The sequence below is a fragment of the Syngnathus typhle genome, linkage group LG20 (genome assembly GCF_033458585.1).
Source record: "Syngnathus typhle isolate RoL2023-S1 ecotype Sweden linkage group LG20, RoL_Styp_1.0, whole genome shotgun sequence".
Taxonomy (NCBI): Eukaryota; Metazoa; Chordata; class Actinopteri; order Syngnathiformes; family Syngnathidae; genus Syngnathus; species Syngnathus typhle.
This window is the reverse complement of record NC_083757.1, coordinates 5,561,582-5,572,050: the sequence shown is the minus strand read 5'-3', so window position 1 is coordinate 5,572,050 and position 10,469 is coordinate 5,561,582. Positions and strand designations below refer to the sequence as shown.

Genomic DNA, 10,469 nt, shown 5'->3' with positions numbered 1-10,469 from the left:
TTGACAACTCCAGTCTTTTTTTTGCTGGAAGTCAAGTCTTGATTTAAACAATAAACAATGCGATGCTGCTCTCATTTAGGGCATCATTAAGTGTGAGAAGGGGCCCATCTGCGAAGAAGAATTCCCCCAGCACCGATGGCAGCGTCTGGTCCCCGACAATGCAACCAGATGGCCCGCTTGTAAAAAGGAAATATTCCCTGCTTTCATCAACGAAGAGGCCTTCAGGTGCCCCCGGAAAAAAATAGTTGGCATGTCTCTGTTACAGTAAATCTGACTTATAACCCTAATAATGTTGTTTATAGCTTTCAAGAACCTCCATCATGACCTGTAGCCCCGCCCCCTTCGCAAGTTGTCAATCATTGATGAAGGTGAGTCAAACAACCAGACTGATTAAATGAGGAAAAAGTTGGGGGGAAAAAATCCAAGCTCTGTTGGGTGACCTTCTGTTCCAGGCGGCTTTCCATTCCGGTGACTCCTCCAGTCGCACACTGAAATTGATGTCTCACTTCAATTGTCCCACCATGCTTTTTATGATGAGATGCATTTTCACGGGACGACAAGTTTTGAGTTGACAGCCGCGTTGACGCATGCAAACCAAGCGCTTAAAATGCGCCGCCCGCCACGCCGCACTCTTATTTCCGATCATGATCTCTCGTATCGCGTTCACCGCCAGCGCCCGTGGTTGGCGTGCGCGCGATGCTCGCACATAACATTTCCCTCCACCCTCCGGCGCGTGAGAGCCCTGATGAATTCCAAATCCCTGGAGGAGAACTGACTTAATCCACACACATAAAAACAACGTGTCCGGGCGGCAGTGAGTAACAGTGTTATTCTACGCCGAGCGCATATTTACATTTGAGCGTGACGCACTTTGCCAGGGGCAATTATCAACTCTGAAGGGCAAATTAAAGACACTTCCTTCCATCCTTGCACAGCTGCGCAACATTTGGACCAACAGAGGGATTTAAAAAGTCGCAAGATCTTCACGTGCATCGGGAGAACGTCATTTCGATTTGCATTCCCCCGAAAGCGGCTTATTATTAACACACACACGCAATTTAAAAAGTCACCGCAATAACGCGCGTTTGTCAAAACACCCCAAGGATATGAAAAAATATAACAAACTTTTATTTTGAAGTGGCAGGGGAGATTTTTTTTTTTACGTTGAAATCGAATAATTTGCATACAAAAGAATGTGAATAAATGTGAATGAATTAAAACTTATAATGCGGGGAAAATGTGGAAAGGCACACCTGCATTAAGATTTAAGACATGTCTAGGATGTTTTTCTGGACTTTTCCTCCTCCTTGTCAAGCGTGGTCTGTTTTTGACAAGGTTACATTTCCTGTCAGGCCTCTTATTAGGAACTATGTCGTTTCCTTCTCGCAAATCACCGCAATGCTGGCTAATCGCCGCCTCCTCTTTCCTTTTTCCTGCAGATTTAACCGTAATCCCCTCCCTTCAATGTGTCTGTGTGTTTTTCTGGTGGATGTGCACAGATGTGCCCACATTTTGGGCATCTGGTCAAAACTTAAGCCCGAGAATAACTCATGACTGTTATCCAAAAAAAAGAAAATGGTTATGTCATGCTGTAGATGAACCCAAATAAAAAAAATCAAAAGGGAGACTTTGTGGCGGATAAAAATACACGACTAAACTTTGCCTGCTTTGTAAACAAGGCTTAAAAAAGCGGAAATCTTTTACTAAAAATACTGGCTTTCAACGAAGTGGTAATCAGTTCCCAGTTTTAGCTAAATAATCCGAGTATTTTCAATTGCAGCACATTTTATGCTCTCTTTTTTTTTGTCTTGCTGAAATCAGCCTATTTCGAGGGGACGCGACTGCCTTGTCGAGTGAGTTCACCCAATCCCCATTGGTGAGTGCCATACTGTATTATATATATATTATATATTTTCAATGTAATTCAATGGGCTGACCACAATGCATGTAATATGTGTGTCATAAAATGAGCAACGCCGACGGTGGGGTGGGGGGGTGGGGGGTGTAGCTGCAATGACCTCGTGCCCATGTGGCTAAGCTGCTTTTATGAAATTATTGATTTTCCTGAGTGGGATCAAGTAGAGGTGAAATTTGCAGTGCACACACGCTTGTGTCTTTTAATATGAATTGATATTGTGAAAGGCCTTTGTGCGGCATGTGTGTACGCACGTGCGATAAGAATCACTATCAAGAAATGAGTCGGAGCACGACTTGACTTGTCTGGGTGGAGTGCCGCTTACGCAATCAGTCACATCCAATTGATCATCCGACCTAACTTTGGCTAACCAGCTAGCTATCTCCAAAACGTTCTCCCGTGTAAATGTCAATTTAATATCTTCCAGATTCCGATGAGCCGCGATTTGCACGTGATTGAAGCTTCCCTGCCTTTTATCTCTCGTCTGCAGTCCATTAATAGCCGGTCAGCACCCAGCAAGGTCTATGAAGCATCCCACTGGCCAACATGGACCTCGGATTAATCTTGGGCTAATGCCATTTTGTTACAGTCAAGTGTAATGATTTGGAGCGGCATGAACAAAGCTTTCATGTAGGCCCACTGGGAGAAATCCATCATGCTCGATGGTGTCCATATGTGCCACAGGCGGGTCAGGGAAAGGCTGTAAACGGGTCATCCAGCTGTTGTGCCAGTTAAGCGTCGAGGATTAGCCGCCACCGCCGCTAAAGCTACCAGATAACCCTTTTGCTGCGTTGGGGGTAACTGAGATGGACCTACATCATGATTGACATTATTCTAGTAATATTCTGTCAGAAATAGTTTTCAAAATGTACCAAAAGTAAAAAGTATTCTCGTTTAATTTTTTTTTTTTTTTTTTAAACGTGTTAAGAATACCACAAAATTGTATCTTGGGTTAAAATAATAATAATGAATTGAGACATTCCAAAATGACTTCAAGTAGATAATATCAATGAAATATAAAAACATTCTACTGCTTGTTTTTATAGCGTGTGCGCTGCCCTCAGAGAATGAGGAGACATTCATGACGGTTTGCGTGTTTGGTCATGTTGGAAAGCAAAGACGGAGGCAAGCGCACACCCAGTAACCCGACGTCGACTTGAGGGCATGTCGGGGGGGGAAGTGGGGGGACTTGCTTTTACACAACAACACCCACACACCATTGGTGATGCTAGTAAAAAAAAAAGGGTGGCAAATGCATACTGTATGAATCCCAAGTGTGGGGGGGGTGCACCTGCCTGCTTGCAGAGTGGCAAGTGGGGGCCCCTTTTAGCCAAAGGCGCTTTTGTTCGTCTGTTCACGGGTTCTGCTCGCCTCTGATGACGGGCCCATTGTGACTGGCTCCATGCGGACCCGCACCATTCACAGCCCCTGATAAAGCCCCCTTTCACACACATACACACACACCAGAGGCAAAGGGGGGGGGGGGTGGAAAGGAGTGTGGAAAGGCCAAAGAGGCGAGCCGCGGAATGTCGTCCGCTGATCCGAGATGAGCAATGGCGGACGGGATGAGGCGGACACAAGCTCTTGTCTCTTCTGTTGTTTTCCAGCTTGTTGGTTCACACGGTGCGGGTATTTTGGAAAAAGTCTAAAAAAGAAAAAAAAAAAGTTGAAATAGTTTTGACCTTCTCCCTCTGCACGCAAACCAGCGTTTGTGAGGATTATCCCAAATGTCACAGTCATCAATGTGCTTCTCGCTTGTTGTCGTGGAGTTGTTTAAGCCGCTGACAAGTCGAGCGGGCTAACTCAGTCAGTTCGGGTGGAGTTATTTCAACTTTTAGATTTATGTCTTGATGATTATCTCTTTTGGATGCCCTGTATATTTTTTTGGGACGCTGCGTAACTATTTTTGTCCAACACCCTCATTTATATCAGGTGTAATTACACTTGCAACCACTAGATGGCAGCACACTTAGTTTGAGACTTCAATTTGAAATAATTGAACAGTATTGTGCATTTGTTGTTGCAAGCTCCTCGCCTTTTCCACCCCGGACGCAAGTTTTAAAGACGTTAGCGTATCATTCGCGGTGGCAGTTCCGGTTGCCGTTGAGCCAAAGGCAACTTACATAATTATGCATATTTATTTATTTATCGTGTGTAACCATGCGACTGCACCGAAAGTGGCTTTTTTTTTTGTAGCTTAGAGGAGGAAGAAGACGAAACACACACACAAATGGACCACAGCAGAATGTCAGCCAATGTTTTGTTTTTTATTTTTCCATGCGTTGTCCCAGGCCAAAACGCTTACGCAGGAAGTCGAGGCCATCGGAGGACGCGAGGAAAGGGTGAGGCGGGAGATGACAGCGGAGATGAATGAGAGATTTAAAAAAATCACATTTGTATGATTTAAAGAGAGCTTTCATGTGAGGGCGGGGGAGTCCATTAATCTCGCCGTGGAAGCTCTAAATTTAGTTTCTCCAATGATGAGACGTGTCAGGCAGATTCGGCCCGGCTATTTTTGGGACCAAGCCTGGCGATGATGTCATGCAAAGCCGAGTTGGTCATCGCAACACAAGTGCCGCTCGGCACTGTTCACAATGCTGCAGAGTTTGCTAATGTTCTTTACGGCGAGGCACGTGGCATCTATTGAGGTGACCAAACATGGCTCCTCGCCCTATAAATGGCTACGCGTGCATAAAATAGCCTTGCGGTAGCTTGCTATCGCACATATGGCCGGCAGCTAAATCACCGCCGATGATCTCGCTTTTGACAAGCGGAGTGCGCTCTCCTTTGAACGCTAACATCTGTTAGGGAAACAAGTCGGCGTGCTCCATCTTGGTATTTTTGGGGTCCCAATGAAAAGTTAAAAATATAATCCGCTGCTCTGACGGCACATTAGAGGTGCGCCGCCTGCAGGCTTTCATCCACCGACTCAAGTCATTTGCTTGAATAATTTTTTTTTTTAGCCACATTAGCCTCATTCCTTCGTCAAACAGAGTGAAAATGTCAAGGGCAGCGCCGTAGGTGAAGGTAGCAATTACGGGCGAGGCCTGGAGGGAGAGACAGGAAGTGTTGGAGTATGTTTTTAGATGCATCGGGGACGTCTATGCACACAGCAACAGAGACAAAAACAAAGACAGACTGCCTGCCTGGCTCATGCTACCGCCCTGTCACAGCCCTTCCTCGTAAAATTTAGCGCTTGCTAGCTTAATTGTCCCGGGCTCCTCCTGTCCTGTCCTATTTGCTATGCCTGGCTCATCGCTGTCTAATGAATTACTCGTACCAGTCCCACCAGGACAGGACAAATGAATAAAATCTCGGATGTCCTGTAAATGCAATTCACCAAAAGTCACATCAAGAATGCACCAGAAAAGAAGAGCGGGGCGGGAAGTTAGAGGCAGGAGGCTCCGGGTTTTAAGTCCAAATACGCTACCGCAACGGGCCGACCACACGCCGAAAGACTATCATTTGGATTTTCCCAGAATAGCGCCGTAAACCGGGGCGGCCAGGAGGAGACGGAATAACACGGACTCTGGAGCAGCACGCAACGCGACAACACGCCCGCCGCGCACACGCAAACTTATGTACGCATATGCCGTCCGTCCATACATCTGCTCGCTGAGGAATTTTCTCGTCAGGGGCCCCTTTCCTACAAATGTCCGCACTAATATTTCCTCGCCGCTCGTCTTTTGGGACATAAATCTGTTTCTCTAAGCAATCACGCCACTTGTACGAGCGGCTAATACTTCCTCAAACTGCTGAAAGCGATGAGCTCATGAGCCGGGCCTCGCACCCGAGCTGATTTATGACTTTGCGCCAGAAGGTCGGCATGTTCTAATCCCTAAATTGGACTTACATTTTTTTTTTTTTCTTTCAAAAGTTCGGGTCACTGAGCGTAGCACGTAATTTGACATTCAGTGTTTACATAAGTAATCAAGAGCGTGCATATAGAGGATGTTTTCAACGCCGTGGGAAATATTTACTTTTGAACGCTTGGTTTATTTTCACCTCCACAGGATTTGCATCCAATCACACGTTTGCGCGAGTGTGTTGCAGATGAGGGGGGTTAGGATACGAGAGCTAGCGCGGCAACGCCGTTAGCGGTGGCAGGTCAAGCGTAAGAAGTAGGTCAGCCGTTGATTCAAAGTGGGTTACGCGAGAGGGGGTATTAAGTACACGCCGCCCTCGTTAACAAACAATCATCATCAGCGAGCGAGCGCGATCCTGCTGCATGACTTCATGTCATTTGGAAAACACTTGATATTACATTATTTTTCATTTATTTGGCACGCTGCAACTCCTTCGCATCTCTAAAATAAGATTTAGATTCTTCGCGGATCAGTAAAGTTGCCCCCGAGCGTCTGCTTACAAGCGACATGTCTCGATAGCTCAGCATCACCTCGTTTAAATCAAGCCCAGACAAAAAAAAACAAGCAAAAAAAAAAAATCTGGCGTGAAGTTTAAAAGTCTCGTAAATGCGTCTCTATATTGATTTCGCAATCGTTAGCCTGAAGGTAACAATATTGCGAAAGCAAAACTCGATGACCCAAATAAGACGGAACATTTCAACAAGTCCGTTCTTCTCTTTGGTTTTGGACTCGGTTTGCCATTTTTGACATAACGGAAATGTCCTTCGCCACCCCACAATCAAAAATGGCTCGATCGTGCCATGTTACAACCACAGCAAGATGAGTCACAGAGTACCATATCACCATTTTGTGTTATTATTATTATTAATTTTATTATTATTATTATTTATGATTATTATTTCTTCCTCTGACGTTCTTGCCGTCATTCTCCAGATATGTCCTACATGTTCAACTTATCTATGCAAAAAAAAAAAAATCCAATGCCCTAAATGCTGCAACCACCATTTGAAATCGAGCCGCCATTTTGTTTCCATGTACAATTGACCACACACGCAATTAATTCCCTTACCAAGGTCATTCCGTGGGCCAGAAAAAGAAAACATATTCGGCAAGGCATGATTTGTAATCGGATGTGAATAAATCATTTCGCTGACAGCGGGGATCTTTTTGTGGCTCGCTTCTAGCTGAAAAAAAATAAATGTCTGAGCTAATTAGATTTGATGTGATCATTTCCTCGTGTGGCATTATGGATGAAAGATGCTTGTTGTCAGGGGCTTGTGACGAGCTATGGCAGGAAGCTTGACTTTCGAATCATTTTTTTGGAATAATATAATCTGATTTGTACATTTTCTGCCCGAGGGAATGTCTGGCCTGAAAAAAAACGATCATGTTTGAAAATGCATCATGCATAAAATATGCTGTGTGCAGACGAGACTGCGGGTCATTGTTCATCTCTGGACTGGCTTCACACGATTGTAGTCCAGTTTGTCTTCTTGTGACCCCCCTCCGTGCCACATTGTTGAATCTGAACCCGGCCATTTACTTGTGCTGACCTTTATTTAGACGGCAGTGTCTTGCGGTCGCGTAAGTTCTGTATTACACTCCGACTGTTTTGTTTGAGCACTTTGTAATGTGGTCGCTTGCACGACAGAAAGCGGCGACCAAAAAAATGCGGCCTCAGCAAAAAATCTCATGACATTCATGTTTTTGGGACAAATACCAGCCATTTTTATTGTTTGGAGGTTTCACTTTTAGAATATATGGAGATCATGAGAATAAGTCCCAATTTGGCAAATCGTGAACAGGAAGTCGGCCATTTTGGGTTTGAAACAAAGCTCTGGAAGGAGCTGGAAAAAGTGGGGGCAGTCGTCTGCAGCAGACCGGCAGACAGCCGAATCCACATGCCAGGATGTGACCGAGAGTCGAAAACAAGGCAGGACGAGACGGGGGCCCCCGGCTTGACCGCGCTACTGACACACTGGGGTCTCGCTCCTCGCCAGCTGTGCGTTGTGGTCGCCGCTTGGAGGACTGTATACTTAGGCCGCCGATGAGGACATACTTGGCCTGCGAGTCGACGAAGAAGAAAAGACATCTTTGTCTGTTCATCTCCCTGAACCTGCTTTTCCATCTGTTTTTGCGCAGGTGGCGGCGTCTAGCAGCTCCGTCGCTACCTGACGTCTGCTAACTATTAGCGACATTTACAATAAGTACCCCGAGACGCAAGACTAACACCCCCCCCGCCAAAAAGATTGTTTCCATCTTTTCTTTTTTGGCCATGTTGTGAGGCAACAGTTCCCACCCCTGGAGCGTCTACGTCTCCCCAAATAGAAGTGGTGTGGCGCTGGAGGGTGCAGGCACCCTATGTTTTGCCTCGGAGAAAGCGGCCCGCTGGTTATTTTTAAACCCCGCCGTGAGTTCCACAAGGAGAGGCGGGAGTACACCAAAAAATTTCATTCTGAGGATCAAGCATGCATCCTCAGAATGATAATAAAGGATTTACTTGTCTACATTGACACTAAAAGCATTTTATTCTATTTTGTCATAGGATCAACTCTGCAACCTCCACCTCCATCCTTCCTCGCCCTCCTGGAGGAAGAAAAACAACCGATCAATGCGGCGCCTGCGTATCCTGAGGTTTGGCAAACACTCACGCACGGCAACGCACATGTTGTCATTTGGATGCGGGGGGGACTTCCCCTTTGAGCTCATGACATTTTAATTCACACCCCTTAAAAAAAAAGGCTTCCTCTGAGGTCTGGTTCTTGGAGGAGAGCCCTGTCAAAACCTGAAGTATGCACGCGCCTTCATGCGCTGTCCTCCTCGTGCCCTTTGCGATACGTGCCGCCGCGCCGAGCCAGGCGCCGGGCGAGCGGGGAAAATCGGAGCTTGACATCTTTTGCATATGTTTGCGTCAATTTAAAGATAATCAGTCGCGCTCGCTATGCATCTAAATCACAATTTTAGTCGTGTTGCAGACCAAAACTGATCTCGGGTGATCCTTGCAGAAAAAAAATGGGTAAAATTTTGGGCACGTTGCCAGAGAATAACAATAAACAGATTCCAACAAGGCCTTTGAGCCACTCGATGTTTGGGACTTCTCAAAAAGGCAACGAGGCCAACGTAAATTGCAGGCGTCCCATCTGGGAGCATTAGAAGCTGTTAATGAATAGCGGCGCTCAGGGCTGCAAAGGAGCCACAAGTGGAGGCGAGGCAGCTGGAGGACTTTGGAGGGGGGGGGGGGGTATGCAAGTGGGTAGCATCTGGGCAGCAGATATGTGTGCAGTCATGTAAAAGAGGTTGCGGTCACATCTACTCGCAAGCATTCCAGAAAAAAAAAAAATCCAAATAGCAAATAATGAGGATAATGTCCACCGGAGTTCTCAACCAATAAGGTTCCTCACTCGGTTCCTCTGCCAGGAGGTGACGGAGAGCAATTCCAAACTCATGACTTCATCTTATCTGGAGGAGGCGTGGTAGCAGAAGGGCCCGTTATCTTAAGTGACCTTTTCAAGTCCCCCCCCCCCCCCCCCTTGTGCACGGCGGGCACAAGTGTGCCTCGCACGCGTGCACAAAAGCCGGCTGGCTGCCACCTGCTCGCACCAATGCATCGCGATGCTTTTGGGAGCTGGAATTGATTGGGAGCTTTTTTTTTTTTGTTTCCCCGGCCCGGAGTGTGCCGCTTTATTAGGCGCGGGGTGCCGTAAAATAGATTTTCTCCTTCGCTGTAGAAGCTTGTAAAAAATCATTTGTGTGGGCATGTGTGTTACTTTGTTTGACAAAAGTCAGAGCAACTGCTGGTTTTATTCCCACTGGGGCTATAAAATTCCGAGTCCGTATTTGGGGGCGAGGACCCCGGAGTGGCAGCATGTGCCGTTGTCAATGGAGGGTGGAGTAATTGCTCCCATCACTTTTTTTTTTTTTTGGAGTGGTGCACTCTGGCACACACATGGCACGGACCACACAGACACCACACGCACAATCTGAGTCGATACCGCATGAGATTCACGCACACACATTCCAATGTTTATACATTTGCGCCACATAGTTTACACTCCCGCTATTGTGTCGCCGTTCGGACATCTGCAAAATCCGATGAATACAACGACGGTTCTTGAGTTCGAAAGATAATTGTGGGTTTTGATTGGCACTGTCAGATTTTTATTCATTTATTTTAGTGATGAATGAATCCTAAATTTAGTGGGTATGCACATTGGGATTGTTGCGGTGGTTTTAACATTCAACCTCATTCGCCCTTTCATAAAAATGGAACATAGGGCTGTCGAGTAAACGCAAACATCGAGCACAATCCCTCGTTAGCATCGGCGTCACTCGTTGTGACAGCCGCGTCCAGATGCCGCTTTATTTTGGGAATGCGACCCCCCCCCCCCCCCCTCAATCGGGTCAGAGACCCTCGGGGCCCCTCAGTGCCGGGAAGGTCATCACATTGCGGACACGTCGCTTCTTTTCAGGTTGCTTGTCACTTTCGCTAATGTCTCGCTAAAGGCCGTTAGCGAGCGTGGCCTTCTTTAGCGGCGGGAGTACGAGGGGCTCAGGTGCTTCCGGGCCAAAGCGTCTTTACTCTTCAGCTCACAGTGGAGCTGAGAAATGAGCCCAGCTGCTCTCCAAAGTGCTTTTTGATCATTGTAACGTGATGCTAGGTTGGATGGAACACCGGTGCTCAACCTCTG

At 46.6% G+C, this 10,469-nt stretch overlaps 1 long non-coding RNA gene across 1 annotated transcript; it reads left to right on the top strand.

Moving 5' to 3' along the window:
* The first annotated feature begins 31 nt into the window (after positions 1 to 31).
* LOC133144650 (uncharacterized) lies at positions 32 to 8,560 on the top strand. The gene is made up of 4 exons (XR_009710747.1): positions 32 to 225; positions 303 to 368; positions 1,822 to 1,876; positions 8,327 to 8,560. It is a non-coding gene; the product is annotated as an uncharacterized LOC133144650 (long non-coding RNA).
* The last annotated feature ends 1,909 nt before the right edge of the window (positions 8,561 to 10,469 follow it).